Source organism: Astyanax mexicanus, chromosome 5 (assembly GCF_023375975.1).
Source record: "Astyanax mexicanus isolate ESR-SI-001 chromosome 5, AstMex3_surface, whole genome shotgun sequence".
In the NCBI taxonomy this organism is placed as follows: domain Eukaryota; kingdom Metazoa; phylum Chordata; class Actinopteri; order Characiformes; family Acestrorhamphidae; genus Astyanax; species Astyanax mexicanus.
The window spans coordinates 6,541,216-6,557,343 of NC_064412.1; the positions used below are offsets into that span (position 1 = coordinate 6,541,216).

Here is a 16,128-nt window from a genome sequence, read left to right on the forward strand (position 1 = left end):
CCATCAAACCACCAAACTGAACTGCTTGAATTTTTGCACCAGGAGTAAAGCAGCATAAAGTTATCCAAAAGCAGTGTGTAAGACTGGTGGAGGAGAACATGATGCCAGCATGCATGAAAACTGTGATTAAAACCAGGGTGATTCGACAAAATATTGATATATTCTGAACTCTGAAACTTTATAAATATGAACTTGTAGTCTGAAAGCTCTGCATCTTTTTTAATGCTCATATTATTTCAGCCTTTTCTCATTTTCTGCAACAAAAATAAATGCTCCAAATTATTTTTTTTTTATTTGAAATTTGGGAGAAAGGTTGTCTGTAGTTTATAGAATAAAACAATAATGTTAATTTTACTCAAACATTTATCTATAAATAGAAAAATCAGAGAAACTGATTCAGAAACCGAAGTGGTCTATTCATTTTTTTCAGAGCTGTATATGTACATACACGTTTTAACTGAATTGAGGTGAACCAAAGAGTGGCATTGGTTTGCCATTTCTTGACTATAAAGCAAAATACAAGAAGTCAGAAGTGCACATAAGTCAAAGCAGAGGGCAAATCAAATGCAACATCATAGATTATCGTGCAATTTTATAATTACACGTCAACAGTACAGCAAAATGACTTTTTTTTTTTTTCAAAAACACTTTTGACCTCTGGGGGCTAAGAAGGCATTATAAATCATTATAAATCACGGATTGACTCATGAGTCAATCTCACTGCTTAATTACACATTAATTTCACAACAATAATACTGTGAAAAATTTGAGGTTTCTGTAAAATCTCATCACAGGGAGAAAAGCAGAGAGAACAAAACGGCAAACGTCACGTTACATAACGACTAACCATCCGCAGATCCGTTTCAAAGCTTCCGTTTCATTAGCCGTCCAGCCAATTTCATATTTCAATAAGGTTCAGAGCCTAATCCATGATGTGTCCTTCAGAAAGGCTAACAGTCTCCCTGCTGCAGCCATTCAGCGCAGATATGACGTCCAAACACTCGCAGATTCACAGAGATTAACTTTCTTTTGAAGGAGCCTGCGATTCCAGGCCGTCTTCCGCGTCGCTGTATTTTTGCACGCAAGACTCAGAGGTTTGCAGTAAACAAATTAAAATGCAGAGACGTGCGCTGGGAAAATCATGGGAGCACGGCGACATTTCGCTCCGCCAAGCCGCACAAGGTATTGTGTAACCGTGAATAAATAAATCTATTTCATAATCTTCCCCATACCGCTAACTAAAACGTCTTTGCATTGAAGCAAAGGGGGAGGGAGGGAAGGAAGGAAGGAAGGGGGGAGGGTGGTTAGCATGTAGGCTAACACCACAGTAAGAACAAGGAGCGAATGATCATCTGAGAATGCGCTTGATTGCATAACGTGGCCCCATATTCAGATTCCCTCTCGCTATGAAAAATGAAAAAAATAAATAAATAAATAAATTAAAAAAATAAAATCAGGTTAGCGCTCGAATAGCTGAGCCACTGATGTTTAATAATGCAGGAGGCAGAGAAGATCTGGAAAACACAACACACTGCTCCTTTAAATCTCTCTCTCTCTCTCTCTTTCTATCTATCTATCTCTTCTCTGGAGGAGTGGTGGGGCATAGAGTTCTCAGAGTCTAAATCCAGGTCTGTAAATGCTGTTTATATGGAGGTGGAAGCAGAACGTTGCGCTGGCAGAGCGATGGAGGCGAAGTGAAGTGTGGAAGAAGCATTATTCACTTTATTGATTTTCTATTTCATTGTAGATTAATATTAAATACATGATAATGATTAAAGGACACATATGAAATTACGTAGTAAACAGCAAAAAAAAGTGTTACTACATAACAGTGTAGTAAATACTGGTCAATTTTTTTATTTATTTCCTTATTATTTAATGTTAATGTTCTACATTGTAGATCTGTAATATTAAATAGGAATGAAAACTATTAAAGGACTTAATGAAATTAGGAGTATTAATAAACAGTATAAAAGGTGTTATTCCTCCACATTAATCCCCTGATCTAAACCTGATGAACTGAGATGGTGATTTGAGGTGATTTAATTGGGATGAGCTGGAGCTTCACAGCGTGAAGGAAAAGCAGCAGCTATTGTTCAGCACCTCCAGGAACTCCTTCCTTCAAGACGCTGAGAAAACTATTCCAGGTGACTCTCCCTCATGAAGATACTGAGATTAAAATCTCACCAAGAGTGTGCAAATTCAGAGCCTGTCTCACTGTAGAAGAGCTTATACAAGCTTTGGAAAAAATGAAGAGACCACTTCAGTTTCTGAATCAATTTCTCTTATTTTGCTATTTATAGGTTTATGTTTATGTTTTTTATTCTCTAAACTACAGTCAATATTTCTCCCAAATCTTAAATAAACATAGTATTTAGAGCATTTATTTGCAGCAAATGAGAAATGGCTGAAATAACAAAAATAAAGATGCAGAGCAAAGAATACAAGTTCATATTTATAAAGTTTAGAATTTTAAGAGTTTAGAAATCAATATTTGGTGGAATAACCTTGTTTTTTTAATCACAGTTTTCATGCATCTTGGCATGGTCTCCTGTCCTCCACCAGTCTTTCACACTGCTTTTGGATATGTTTACGCCTTTACTCCTGGTGCAAAAATTCAAGCAGTTCAGTTTGGTTTGATGGCTTGTGATCATCCATCTTCCTCTTGATTATATTCCAGAGATTTTTAATTTGTTAAAATCAAAGAAACTCATCATTTGTTTTCAAAATGAAAAAAAAAAAATAAATCAAGCAATTTAATGAATCCTGTTGAATCCATAAGTCAGAGATAAATTATCATAAATTCTATAATTCTATTCTATTCTATTATATTATATTATATCTATCCAATAACTAATCAGAAAAGCAAAGGCACACTAATAACCAAACACACACACACACACACACACACACACAAACACATACACACACCAGCACAATCTTCTTCCATACCACAGTGCCTCACCATGGAGCCTGCTGCATGACCTACTTAGAGCAGTGACGTTTACTGTCGTAACAGGGATCTGGCAACCACACGGCCCAGCTCCCTGTCTCCCTCTCACTGTGTCTCTCTTGCTCTCTCTCTTTCTCTCTATCTTCCTCTTCTTTTCTTGTTCTCTCTCTCTCTCTCTCTCTTTTTCTGTATTTAGAGCTGCCAGGACTGTCTAGCAGACATCACTGCTCCAGTGCTGCAGCTCCGTCTACCATCTTCAGTTCATTCAGCCTCGCTAACATTAATATTCAGCTAACATTTCACTCCCAAACAGCTCCCTCTCCGATCTGTACTCAAAAGCACACAGTCGCCCTCATACACACATCAGACGGGTATTAGCACGGCGCTGACGGATCGATCAGGCTGACCCAGGTGCCTCATAAGAAAATGTTTTTAGGAGGGAATGAAGAGCCTCTCTCTCTCGGGGGATCAGAGAGCAGTGTTAAACGCTGCTGCTGTATTGAGTGTTTGAGACTTTGTCAGTGTGTGTTATCCCAGCTTCACACAAATCAGCACAACAGTCTGGAAAAAGAAAAAAAAAGGCTGAATGTCTTGACCTTGTTAAATAAGATGTTCCTAAGGTGTGCAGCATGGAGCCCCTGTGTTACTGAAGGTATAATAACTGCTTTAGGCTGTGTTTAAAACACATAAATCATGAATATTAAATTATTGTTGATGATAATCAATGTCTCAGCAAAAAATAGAACACTATACAGCTCTGAAAAAATAAGAAACCACTTAAAAATGATGATTTTCTTTGATTTTACCAAATTGAAAAACCTATGGAATATAATCAAGAGGAAGATGGATGATCACAAGCCATCAAACCTGAAGCTGAACTGCCTAAATCTTTGCACCAGGAGTAAAGCAGCATAAAGTTATCCAAAAGCAGTGTGTAAGACTGGTGGAGGAGAACATGATGCCAAGATGCGAACATGAAAACTATGATTAAAAAAACAGGGTTATTCCATCAAATATTGATTTCTGAACTCTTAAAACTTTATGAACAGAAACTTGTTGGGTTTTTTGCATTATTTGAGGTCTTTTTTTTTTGTTATTTCAGCCATTTCTCATTTTCTGCGAATAAATGCTCTAAATGACAATATTTTTATTTGGAATTTGGGAGAAATGTTGTCTGTAGTTTATAGAATAAAAGAACAATGTTCATTTTACTCAAACATAAACCTATAAATAACAAAATCAGAGAAACTGATTTTTCCAGAGCTGTATAAGACCAAATCCTGCTGGAAAATGAAATCCGCATCTCCATAAAAGTTGTCAGCAGAGGAAAGCTCAGTAAGTGAAGTGCTGTAAGATTTTGTGGGAAAACAAAACTGCACTGACTTTAGACTTGATAATAAAACACAGTGGATCAACACCAGCAGATTTCTTACAGGTGAAGTGGCCATTGGACTACTAAGAAACGGACATTTTGACCATTGAATAGTGAATATATAATGTATAAGGTCATATATTGAAGCATGTCTGTGTTCCCATTATGGCTAATGTCAAAAGCAGGTTTGTGCACGATGTGTGTTTATGGACGAAAACAGAAACAACTAGAGCGGTCAGAAAAAGCTCTACCCACAATCCCCTGGTGAGCGTATGCCGTGCCCCAGGCCAGGTCTGCGCGCTTCTGTCTGTCTGAGAGATCTCAGGTAGAGCTACATGTAATACAACACAAACTCACACGGACACACACTCACACTCACTGTCACACAGGGAAAAATAGCCCCCGGGTTCACTGAGTCATAGATCACGCTCTGCATCTGTCACCACTGAGCCGTATATGAGTGTGTGTATATTACATATATATGTGTGTGTGTGTGTGTGTGAGCGTTTGGGGGGTTGGGGGTGCATATGTCATGATGTAAGAGGGCATTTACAGTAATGTGCATGCTGAACGTAGCCTATATGAGCATATACAGTATATGCATATATACGTTTATGTGGGTCACTGTACATTATTACATTATTACAAGTCACAATGTGATCTCATTATCTTAATATATACAATAATATTGTATATATTTACACTTATTATCAAAATAATAGTTACAAACATAATGATGTATCAGTGTGCAAAGCCTTTTATAAGACAGATAAAAAAATGTTACCAGGGTCAACAAATAATTTGATTTCATTTATTTACTGCCCTATTTTAGTGATCTATAGGGAAGTCGTTAACCGCTCTTGATTTAGGATGTGTCAGTGTGTCTTTGCTTTCGTAACATCAGGAAAAGTATGCCTTGCACAGCTTGAAATGCACAAAAGGCATCTCTGACTTTGGCAGATTGCTATTTTAACAGTGCAGCCATACTAGCATGTCACTAGAAAGAGAGAAATAAATTTTTAAATGTCATCTCTATAAGACTCTATAAACATACCCATAACACATTATAATGCATTCGTAAGGCATTATAAACATGGCTATACATATTTATAACAATGTATAATTCATTATAGCAATGTTTATTATGCATCATGAACTGTGCTTATAATGCATTAATATCTGTGTTTATAACATGTTATATGTCAATACCAATAAACTCAGTCCCTGCTTGCCTTTATCATGACTAAAAAATCTTCCAACTTATAAACACACCATCAATAATCCTATAAATATATTTTCAACCATCATTTTTTGACCAACAAATTATTCTTGTCTTGAATATAATAATAATTCTAGTCAATTATAATGTATTATAACAGGTCTTTGTGCGCTCTAAGTAAAGTGCCAGACTTTCATTGTAGGACTAGATTATTAATAATAGAGATATACTATTTTAACACATATATTATAAGCACAGCTTATAATGTATTATGATCACAGGTCATAATGCTTAACAAACAAGGCTATAATGGGTTATGCATTTTTGTAAACATTTATAGCCATGTTTATAATGCCTTATGAATGCATTATAATATGTTATGAATGTGGTTATAGCGTCTAATAAAGATGACATTCACAGGCCACTAAAAGCTCCAGCCAATCTTCAGCCGGCCTTTATCTGCAGGATCCAGCATGTGGGGGGACAGCACAGATGGCCAGCGGCTCCGTCTGAAACACCCCGAGGCCATTTGTGATCATTCGGAGGTAAAGCGAGCCCTCCTCTCCACTGCGTTCCTGCAGCAGCTGGAGGAAAGCTACAGCGCTAACTCTCTGACCCTTCAAAGAGCCGAATAACACGAGGATAATTAGTGCTCTGTGATCGGGGCTTTAACACGGTCACACGTAGTTTAAGATCACAGAATGCGAGGGATAACTGCTGAGGAGATGTTAATGGGATGTGCTCATGAGTCTTAACTACTGAAATGGTGCTCTAAGGGGCTGGTTTACAGTCTTAACAGTAAATGTCACCAAAAAGGGCTTATTTAATAGAAATAGTCTGATATACCACATGGATATAATCAATATTTTAAAACATATGTTCATGCCTCAGTCAATAGAGTTCAAATGTAAGTAAATAAGTTAAGTTGTAAGTAAGAGTAAGCTGTAAAAACTGCCTGTTTTAAATCCTGTGTTTTATGATGCCTCAAAAATCAATACATTGCATATGAATGTTCAATATATTTGTATATTATACTTAGCATATGTTACCAACTCAAATTTATTAATGTGCATTTTTGTTCTGAGAAATTGTACAAATTATAAAATCTAAAAAAATCTAAAATTGCTCATTTGAAAAAACTTGTCTCAACTGGTTTCTAACCACCTTCAGACAGCCTGTAACTGTATTAGTTTTTATTTTATATATTTTTTATTTATTTTATTTATTTCATGCTTTTATATATTTTCTATTCCAAAGTTTTTATTTTTTTCTACTGTTTACTTTCTTCATCATTTTTCAGTCTTCTGTTATTATTATTATTTTTTTTTCTTCATTCTTATAATTTATCTTTTTATTTGACAGATTTTTTACCTGTCCACTTATCATTTTATTCTGAATTATTTTTCATATTGATAATTTTATCATAATTATTTGATTGCTTTTTGATTGCTTTTGCCATTTATTTTTTTATTGATTTGTTGACGAAGTTCCATATTTTAATAATAATATTTATATTAAATACTTAAGTAAAATATTTTTTGTCACTTTAGTCACTTAAGTTGTACATTAGAAATTAGGGTTTCCCTCAATATAACTCACAAAGTGCCGCGCCGAAGTCAGAGCTCACCTGCCTCTTAAAGGGAACGACAACTGACACACACATTTTTAGCACCTTCACGATACCAAAGACACACCGACACTCCCTAAATCCAGCTGTTCGATCCACAATTGACTGGTGCGCTACAGATCAGTAAAATAGGTCTCAAAATCATAAGGCTGTTAAGCCAGCACAGTATAATTGCTTTTTAAGGTTAAAGAACAATCATTACATCGATTTCTGTCAATATGAATTACAAGCATTTTACACGTTGTAAATAAGATGTAGTTTTTTAGCATTTATTGCTTCTGTTATTGTACTTTATCCACCTTTCAAATAGCATTGCAATTCAACACTTCCTTCGAGATGCTTATAACGCTTTATGAACACATTATAAGGCATTATACGCATGTTTAAGGTCTAATAGACCTGAAATTCATATAAAGTGTTACCATAATATTATAGCTCTGCTGCTTTGCATGATGTGAGCCCACGGAAACGTTAAATTCTGAGTTGTGACTATTTGTTATGACGAATCGTAACGCAACGGGATGAAAGACGCTCGACCAGGAAAGAAAGGCACGGCACGAGAGAGGGGGAGATGGATGGAGGGAGAAAGAGAAAGAGAAAGAGAGGGAGAGAGAGAGAGAAAGAGAGAGAACACCCAGAGTGTGAATTGATAAAAACAGCAGGTGAGAGGGAATGCAGAGTCATGTTGCCATGGCAACTGACGGTGCACGAAGACGAGAAGACAAAGGCGAAACCACCAGCGCCCAGGCATGCATGCAAGCGGTAGGAGGAGGCCTGCTCCATACATACACACACACACACACACACACACACACACACATACACACACACACACACACACATCAACAGTTGCCTTCCCCAGACCTTTCTAATGCTTCACCAGGCTCCTGGACTCTCCCAGGATTAAGAAGTCCATCTACATTCCATCAGCCAAGCGCTTGACAAGACGCTTACGTAACTTTTGAGTAGATGCCATCTGTTCCATATCCTTCCTCTCCACAGATGTTACAATATGAACCCCAGTCTGCTTTCAAAGAGCCTATAAATCCAGTTTGACGCTGTACGTACTGTAGACATTGCTGAAGCTTCTCAAAGCATATGTTGTCACAATATAACAAAAACACTGCACGGTGTATATAGAATTATTATACTATGTATCATAGTGCAGATAATAGAGGTATGTGATATGCAGTGTTGTGCGTGAATGCATTCATTGAACACGCACATTTTTTCGTGAACGTTGAACTGAACGCAACAGATTTTTAATAAAGAACTTGAACGTGAATTAGTTCACATTATGTGTCATGAACGGCAGACATCACTGTAAATGAACGATGGCTAGTTAATAACATACTGGCAACGACGCGGAGACCGCGGAGCAACGACACGGAGAGAGAGAGAGAGAGAGAGAGAGAGAGAGAGAGAGAGGAGCAACGACGCGGAGAGCGAGGGCGAGAGAGAGAGATACAGAGAGAGAGAGAAAGAGAGAGAGGAGCAACGACACGGAGAGCGCAGAGCGTGAGGGCGAGAGATACAGAGAGAGAGAAAGAGAGAGAGGAGCAGCGACGCAGAGAGCGCGAGAGAGAGATACAGAGAGAGAGAGAGAGAGGAGCAACGATGCGGAGAGCGCGGAGCGCGAGGGCGACAGGGAGAGAGGCACAGAGAGAGAGAAAGAGAGAGAGGAGCAACGACGCGGAGACCGCGGAGCAACGACACGGAGAGAGAGAGAGAGGAGCAACGACACGGAGAGCGCGGAGCGCGGAGCGCGAGGGCGACAGAGAGAGAGAGAGAGAGAGAGAGAGAGAGGAGCAACGACACGGAGAGCGCGGAGCGCGAGGGTGACAGAGAGAGAGAGAGAGAGAGAGAGAGAGGAGCAACGACGCGGAGAGCGTGAGGGCGAGAGAGAGAGAGAGATACAGAGAGAGAGAGAGAGCAGCAACGATGCGGAGAGCGCGGAGCGCGAGGGCGAGAGAAAGAGAGAAAGAGAGAGAGGCAACGACGCAGAGAACGCGGAGCGCGAGAGAGCGAGAGATAGAGAGAGAGACAGAGAGAGAGAGAGAGAGGAGCAACGACGCAGAGAGCGCAGAGTGTGAGGGCGAGAGAGAGAGCTACAGAGAGAGAGAAAGAGAGAGAGAGAGAGAGACCAATGACGAGAGTGAGAGAAAGCGCTGCAATTAAAAAAAAATGTCTAGTGGAAGTGATGCACGGAGACAGACACCGATTCTCCTTATGAACATTTTCATCACCTGGTAAGAAACCCACAATCGCAGTGTCATGAGTAAATGTCTACAATGAGCAGTTTCAAAGAACGTATAGTGATTTCTAGCTTGTAGTGTGAAAAAAGCATCTATTCGAATATCTCACCAAAAAAGTAAAATGAACTGAACTTTGAACTAGTTCAGAATTAAAATTGTGAATTTTGAACGTGAACTGTTCACTCTGAGCATGTATGAACTGAACTTGAACTAGTTTAGAAAAGCTGTGAACTGGCACAACACTGGTGATATGGCCCTAAAATAATATCACGATATTTCATAACTCTGGGCGATATGACAAATCACTGAATTAAAAAAAAAAAAAAAGAAATATTTCAAGAATACACTACTGCAACAAAATGAAAAATACATTTTACTATTGCATAGGAAATTATATGGTACACCCCTAACTGATATATTAAAAAGTACAGGAATTTTATCCGATTTGTAACAGTAAGTCAATGATACAGAATGTCATGATACTAATAATGGACTCCAATATATCTAGGATTAATCCTGGATCCTATATATACATATATCTTCATATAAGTAAAATAAAGGATACTGGACATATATAATCTGTCTCCAGTAGATATAAACTGGGAAATGAGAACAGTGTCAATTATTTTTTTGCTAAAAACAGCAAATAAGTAGTACCCTGATATGATAATTAGCAATGATACTTTTCGCAATTATTTTTTCAGGGTATAATATCGTTCACCATATTAAAAAATGTTGGCGATATTATTGCATACGATACGATATGGCACACCCCTAGCAGTACCTGTAGATGCTATGTTCCCTATATGTACCAAGTAACACCATGACAGAATACCTGCACATAACTCCAGGCAAACTCTTTGTGGAACGTCCAAAGCTTTAAAATTGATTCTCAGTACCAAAGTCTTGAAGCCAGTGTCACGACAAACGGGTAATGAGACTGGATGCAAGTACACGCTGGAGACAAAAAAAAAAAAAAATACTTAAAATATATTAAAAGTACATTAATATTATGCTTTCATCATTTTTTTTAAAAGTAAACTTTGATCATACTTCTTAAAGAGTTCAATATAGTGTATTAAAAAATAGACTACTAAGAATTACACTTTTACTTTAATGTAATTCAATATTCTTCTACAATACTTATATACAATACAAATATACTTTTGTACATTTTTGGCAAAGTTTGTTAAAAACAACTGTTACAGTAGTTCATTTTAAGTACAGTGTATCATGTAAATTTTTTGAAAGTAAATTAAATTACTACATTGGTAAAATGTTTTAAAAATATATTTAGGCACTACATTAATATAACAGTTAAAATGTAAATCTCAGAGAGAACAGAAGCAATCCAGGCGATAAACCATGTTTCAGGCTCATTCTGAACAGGTTAAGCTAATGTGAACAAAAAGCAGACATGTCTAGAGTTTTCAAAAATCTCAAAAAAAAAAAAAAACCTCTGTTCAATGATGAAAAAAACGTTGTTTTCATGAAAAATCTGGATTTGTGTGAACGAGGCCTAAGACTTTGCAAAGAGTCTATACACTGTAAACCCAGAAGTTGTTTGAACTCAAATAAATTAAGTCTGTTTTACATAAAATTGGAGATTTCTAAACAATACTCAACTATTTTGAGTTAGATGAACATTCATGGGCACATATATACACTTAAACTGAGATCTTTGAGTTGAATCAACTTATAACAACTGAGTTTAGTCTGTTGCCATTAACAGCTTCTTTTCCATTGGCTTTTGTCACAATCTATTTGCATACTGGGTGTGTCCAACAGTTTCTGACTAACACTCACCATCAGTGTGTAGTGATTCACCCGGGGCTACCTTAGGTAAACTTGTAGATCTCATATTATGATTAAATACTTGGTCTCTGTGTTGTAGCTGTAGAACGAGCATCATTTACTGAGCTGCAGTAACTCTGTGTTCTCGCTGTGCTCTCAGTACTTTTATTTTTTTTACTGTTTTCTTTCATCTACTTTTCTGTGAGTATTTAAAAAAATAGTTCAGGAAAAATATTAATTTTAAATATATATGTATATGTGTTTGTTAAGTTTACTGTACTTAAAATTATATTACATGAACTTAAAATTTATTAGGTAATCGGTTACAACTAATGTTTTGAATTTAGTCAACTAATCGGGTTTTACAGTGTGGGCTATAGGCTGGGGCTTCTTTATTATAGAGCACAGGGATGTCATTTAGATGAGCAGTACTGGATCGTTGATCAGAATTCCAGTGAAGCCAAGTGCTGTTGGGTAGGAAAGGGCGGAGTCAGTGGGCTAACAATCAGAGACTAACAAAGACAATCTCTTTAGTATCCACTGTAAAGGCTCACATTAACTCTGGGGGTCTGTCCCAAAACCTAGGGAGCTCTCTATGTAGGCACTGACTACGTAGACAGCTGTTTAACTAGACAGCGTTCTAACCGCCATCCAGCCTTATAAGACACATTATTGGGACTCTCTAGTTAGGCAGCGACTGCGTCACGACTTGGCCCCGCCCACAGCACGCGCCCACTGTTTACTTACCTCAGCCGCGGGAACCACCTCATCACCCTACCGGCATTATGGACGCACCTCTTGCTGTTTTTATTACAATTTTAATCGTTTTTGCGCTGGAGGAAGAGCGACAGAGACGTGAGAGTCGACATGCTGCAGCCAGAGTCCGAAATTTAAGAAGAAGAGCGCTTATTTCTGCCCTTGAACAGGTAAGATCCGCTCAGAAAAAAACATTTCCTCTTATACTCTGTAAAAACTATGGTATTTTAACAACAATTAATTAAGTAAGCTATTAATAATAATAATAATAACAATGAATAATTATTATAACAACATGTACAGAACACCTACATAGTTTATTTAATACATTTATATTGATTAAATAGTTGCTAATAATCAAGCTGATACAATTAATTGAAAATTGTGGGGGGAAAAAAGTTTATATGCAGACAGACAAATGCTGTCTTTTAAGCATGAAAGGTTTGTTTAAAGAATAGCACTCATCTGTTTTTGCAAATATGCATTTTATTTTATGCTAACTTCAAAGTGATACAACTATACACATGCAGACAATTCATTTATTAACAATTAAATCAATCAATCAATAAATAAATACATAAATAGAACCTGTGCAAACAGTTAATTTACAAAACAGATAAATGATATTCTTTAAACACAAAGGAACAAATCACTTTTCTGTTTTGCAAAAGAACTGTTCACACACACTAAATAAATAAATAAATAGCATATATAAAAGTAATTTTTCATTTCTTGCAGGGAGAAAGACCTACAAGATACTGTGCTCTGAATTCAAGTGTACCACTTCTGAGAATATTCCCGGACGACACCCAAGACTGACTTTCGCCTGAATCGTGAATCCCTGAAAGTGCTTTTTAAACTTATTCAGCACAAGAGCACCCATGGTTGGGGTGGGACCATTGAAGTCTTGGTTTTTCTTTTTTGGTTGGCCTGTGGCACATCATACCGTGTTGTGTCCCGTGCTTTTTCTATGCCCCGTTCTATAGTGATGTTTTTATTTGCTTTCCTGGCTCAGTACATGATGCAAGGGTGCTCTGTTACAGCACTCTGTATCGGCAGGCCACTTTCCCACCCAGAGGCTACATGATCCTTGGTGATGGTGGGTCCCCATGCATCTCTCAGCCCATAGCCCTCATCACTCCATTCAAGAAGCCCGTCAGAGGAGAAGAGAGGGTGGCCTTCAATAGGCATCATGCAAGGGCACGTTCTACAATTGAACGTGGTTTTGGGATGCTGAAGACCAGATGGAGGTCAATTTTCCTGCATGCTCAAGAAGTGAACCCAAGGTTTGTGCCAGAGGTGATTGCTGCCTGTGTCACTCTGCACAACATCTGCATGGGAGCAGGAGATGTTCAGCCTGAGGAGGAAGCAGATGAAGATGAGGAAGCTGATGTGCAGGAAGAAGACATCACAGCTGTCAGTGGCCACCAATTACGGGAGCAACTTTGTGCCAACATTGCTGATGTCCAGTGATTTTATCAAACTGGAAACAAATAGATCAGTTTGGTTTTCATTAAATGTTAAATTTGCACTGCCAATATTGTGTAAATATTGTACACGCATCATTCATGTTTGTTTAATGTTCTAGTTTAAAATGTCTTATTTCATTGTCTTATTTTGTGCTACTTTAAACCAGTCCACGTGTTCCACTCACTGTTAATATTAGTCTTGTTCTGTAAGTGTGGTTAGAATAAACAATACAAACAATATAACTGAAGTATGAATTTCAGTGTTATTATGAACAACCTATTAAGTAAGTTTATATCAGTATAGAATACCTACAAGGCATGGATTAGTTTTCCATGACTGCTTTAAAAACACACAAATGCCAGTTCTCAACTTAAAAAAAACGACAACTTTATTGTAAAACATGCATAAATTAATCTCAGTTAATTTTGTTAACTAGCTTTTCTAGGAGGTTATACAAGCGCTCTGACCACTCCTGCTCTGCTCTCTTCTCTCTCCCCCTCAATTATACTTTAACAATAATTTACATATCTATACTACACTCAAATCGATACATAAAAATCAATAAAATACATAAATTATTCTACACAATTTCAGATTCATCTTTGAACTTACATTGTATTTATTTTTTAAGTTTTCCCATTTCTTTTACTTTGTCCGCAAGCCCCAATTCCAGAACAACAGTCCTGTCAAAGAACAAACAAAAACAAATGGCATTAAGATGCTTTATAGTTGAGGAAAATAACACCATTTTAACTTCAGTGATCTACACAATGGCTTCGATTTAAGTGTAATCAAACATTTTGCAAAATCTACCTACATTTTTTTATTAGTTTAGAAAGATGCCTAAATGCATGAATGTATAACTTAAGCAATTATTAGCTTAATATTAGCTTAGATATGCTGTAACTGGCAATGCATTAGTTACGTATTAACTAGTTTTCTAAAGCGGGTTTTCTATCAACTTATTTGCCACAAACCTATTGTTTTATTATTGTAATCATAAGCCATTAGCTAGCTGGTTGGATTAATGTATCAAAGTGTAAAAGCTGCATCATTTAAGATGGAATATAATAAGAATATATTATCGTTAAATAACTAACTAGTTTAGCTTAAATAAGCTCTTAATTCCATGCTGAGAGAGCTGAGTTTTTCTCCCCAGTGAAGAGCCTCTCTTTCTCTATGCGAGCCTTTATAAAGGCTTCTATTGCTGATCTGGTCCCTAAAAGAGTGGAAGTAATTTGTATATCTGAACACTGGCTATCACGTTAAACAGCCCACATACAGATCGTATAAACCCGACAGGTCTAACTAACTATAAAGAAAGGGTTAACTGAGTTAACTAATAAAATTTTACGGCGACTGATAAAAAAGCGCTGAATATCGCCAGTGAGGCTAGTTAGCTATTGAGCTAACAGGCTAGTTAGCATCAGCCCATCTAAAACAATGCACTGGCGCTTCAAAACCCGCTAGCATAAATGCTAACACCTCGATATATAAAAAACTGGAAAACGGCCACCAACTAACCAAAACTACAAATAAAACGCTAATTTATGTTATTTTATGCCAAGAAAACTCATGAAACACCACACTTACGCTATAAAAACTTAAATAACTTACATTTAAAAATGACTTCGGCGCTGGCCGATCCACTTCCGTCCGCCATGATGGAAGAAGTTGAGCTACGCTGTGCTGCCCCGCGCTGCATCATGGGATTGCCTTACCGGCTGAGGAAGGGTCTAATGCTCTCTTATTACAGGGTCAGAATAAGGTATCTTAGTAGACAGCATTTTAAGGTATCTAAGAATTGGGACAGCCTACTTCTCGGGAACGCGCATCCAATGACGTAAGATGCTGTCTATGTAGAGAGCTCCCTAGGTTTTGGGACAGACCCTGGTACTCTCAACTCATCATATTTAACAAATGGAGAACTCGTATAATGTGAGTTATAGCTCTGTTAGAAAATACACAGTGAAACATGATCCTGCTCCAATGTAGACAAATGTACTGCATTAAGAGGGCTGACATGGAAGGTTAAAAATATAAAATTCCTGTCTATTCTCTCTCTCTCTTCCTCTCTCGCTCTGCATCTCTCTCTTCTGGCTAGTGAATCAAACACTGTTCTGTTCACCTTCTGCAGGGAGATTAATGATGACAGCCTATGACATTCCACCCACAGGAGCTTGGAGGCCAGGCACAGAGAGAGACAGAGAGAGAGAGAGAGAGAGAGAGAGAGAGAGAGAAAATGAGAGATTAGATGTGACTCTGACCAGCTAGAGTGGCTTCGTTTATCCAAATCATTTCCATATCTGTCTGGAGAGACACATTAAACTGCTCATACGTTAACATTACAGGACATTACAGCTCTGCCAAACTCATAAGATGTGGGTTGTGCTCAGCGATCAGTATTTTCAGACTCCATCACAGGTCTCAGGCCATTTACTCCATGATGATTCCTCAAAGGAATCACTGAAAAACACTGAGGGCCCTATTTTATCGATCTATAGCGGCCAATTGTGCAACATGCAGCTGTATTTAGGGTGCGTCTGTGTGTTTTTGGTATCTTGAGGGCGCAAAAATACACTTTGCACAAGTCTAAATGCACAAAATGCATGTACTAATTCTCTTAATTAATCATGGGTATGGTTCATTTTGGGCTTAACGTGAAATAAACCAATCAGTGTG

At 37.6% G+C, this 16,128-nt stretch overlaps 2 protein-coding genes and 1 long non-coding RNA gene across 5 annotated transcripts in view; 1 reads left to right on the plus strand and 2 right to left on the minus strand.

The window, feature by feature from the left end:
• pltp (phospholipid transfer protein) overlaps nt 1-4,285 on the plus strand; it is a 188,243-nt gene extending 183,958 nt beyond the window's left edge. The window contains exon 17 of the transcript XR_007439205.1: nt 4,268-4,285. The gene's annotated coding sequence lies outside the window, so the exon portion shown is untranslated. The remainder of the gene's footprint in view (nt 1-4,267) is intronic.
• slc12a5a (solute carrier family 12 member 5a) overlaps nt 1-16,128 on the minus strand; it is a 297,781-nt gene that overhangs the window by 130,274 nt on the left and 151,379 nt on the right. The window lies entirely within an intron of this gene.
• LOC125802214 (uncharacterized) lies at nt 12,212-15,343 on the minus strand. The gene is made up of 3 exons (XR_007439230.1): nt 15,064-15,343; nt 14,059-14,129; nt 12,212-13,333 (listed from the first exon to the last, which is right to left on the minus strand). It is a non-coding gene; the product is annotated as an uncharacterized LOC125802214 (long non-coding RNA).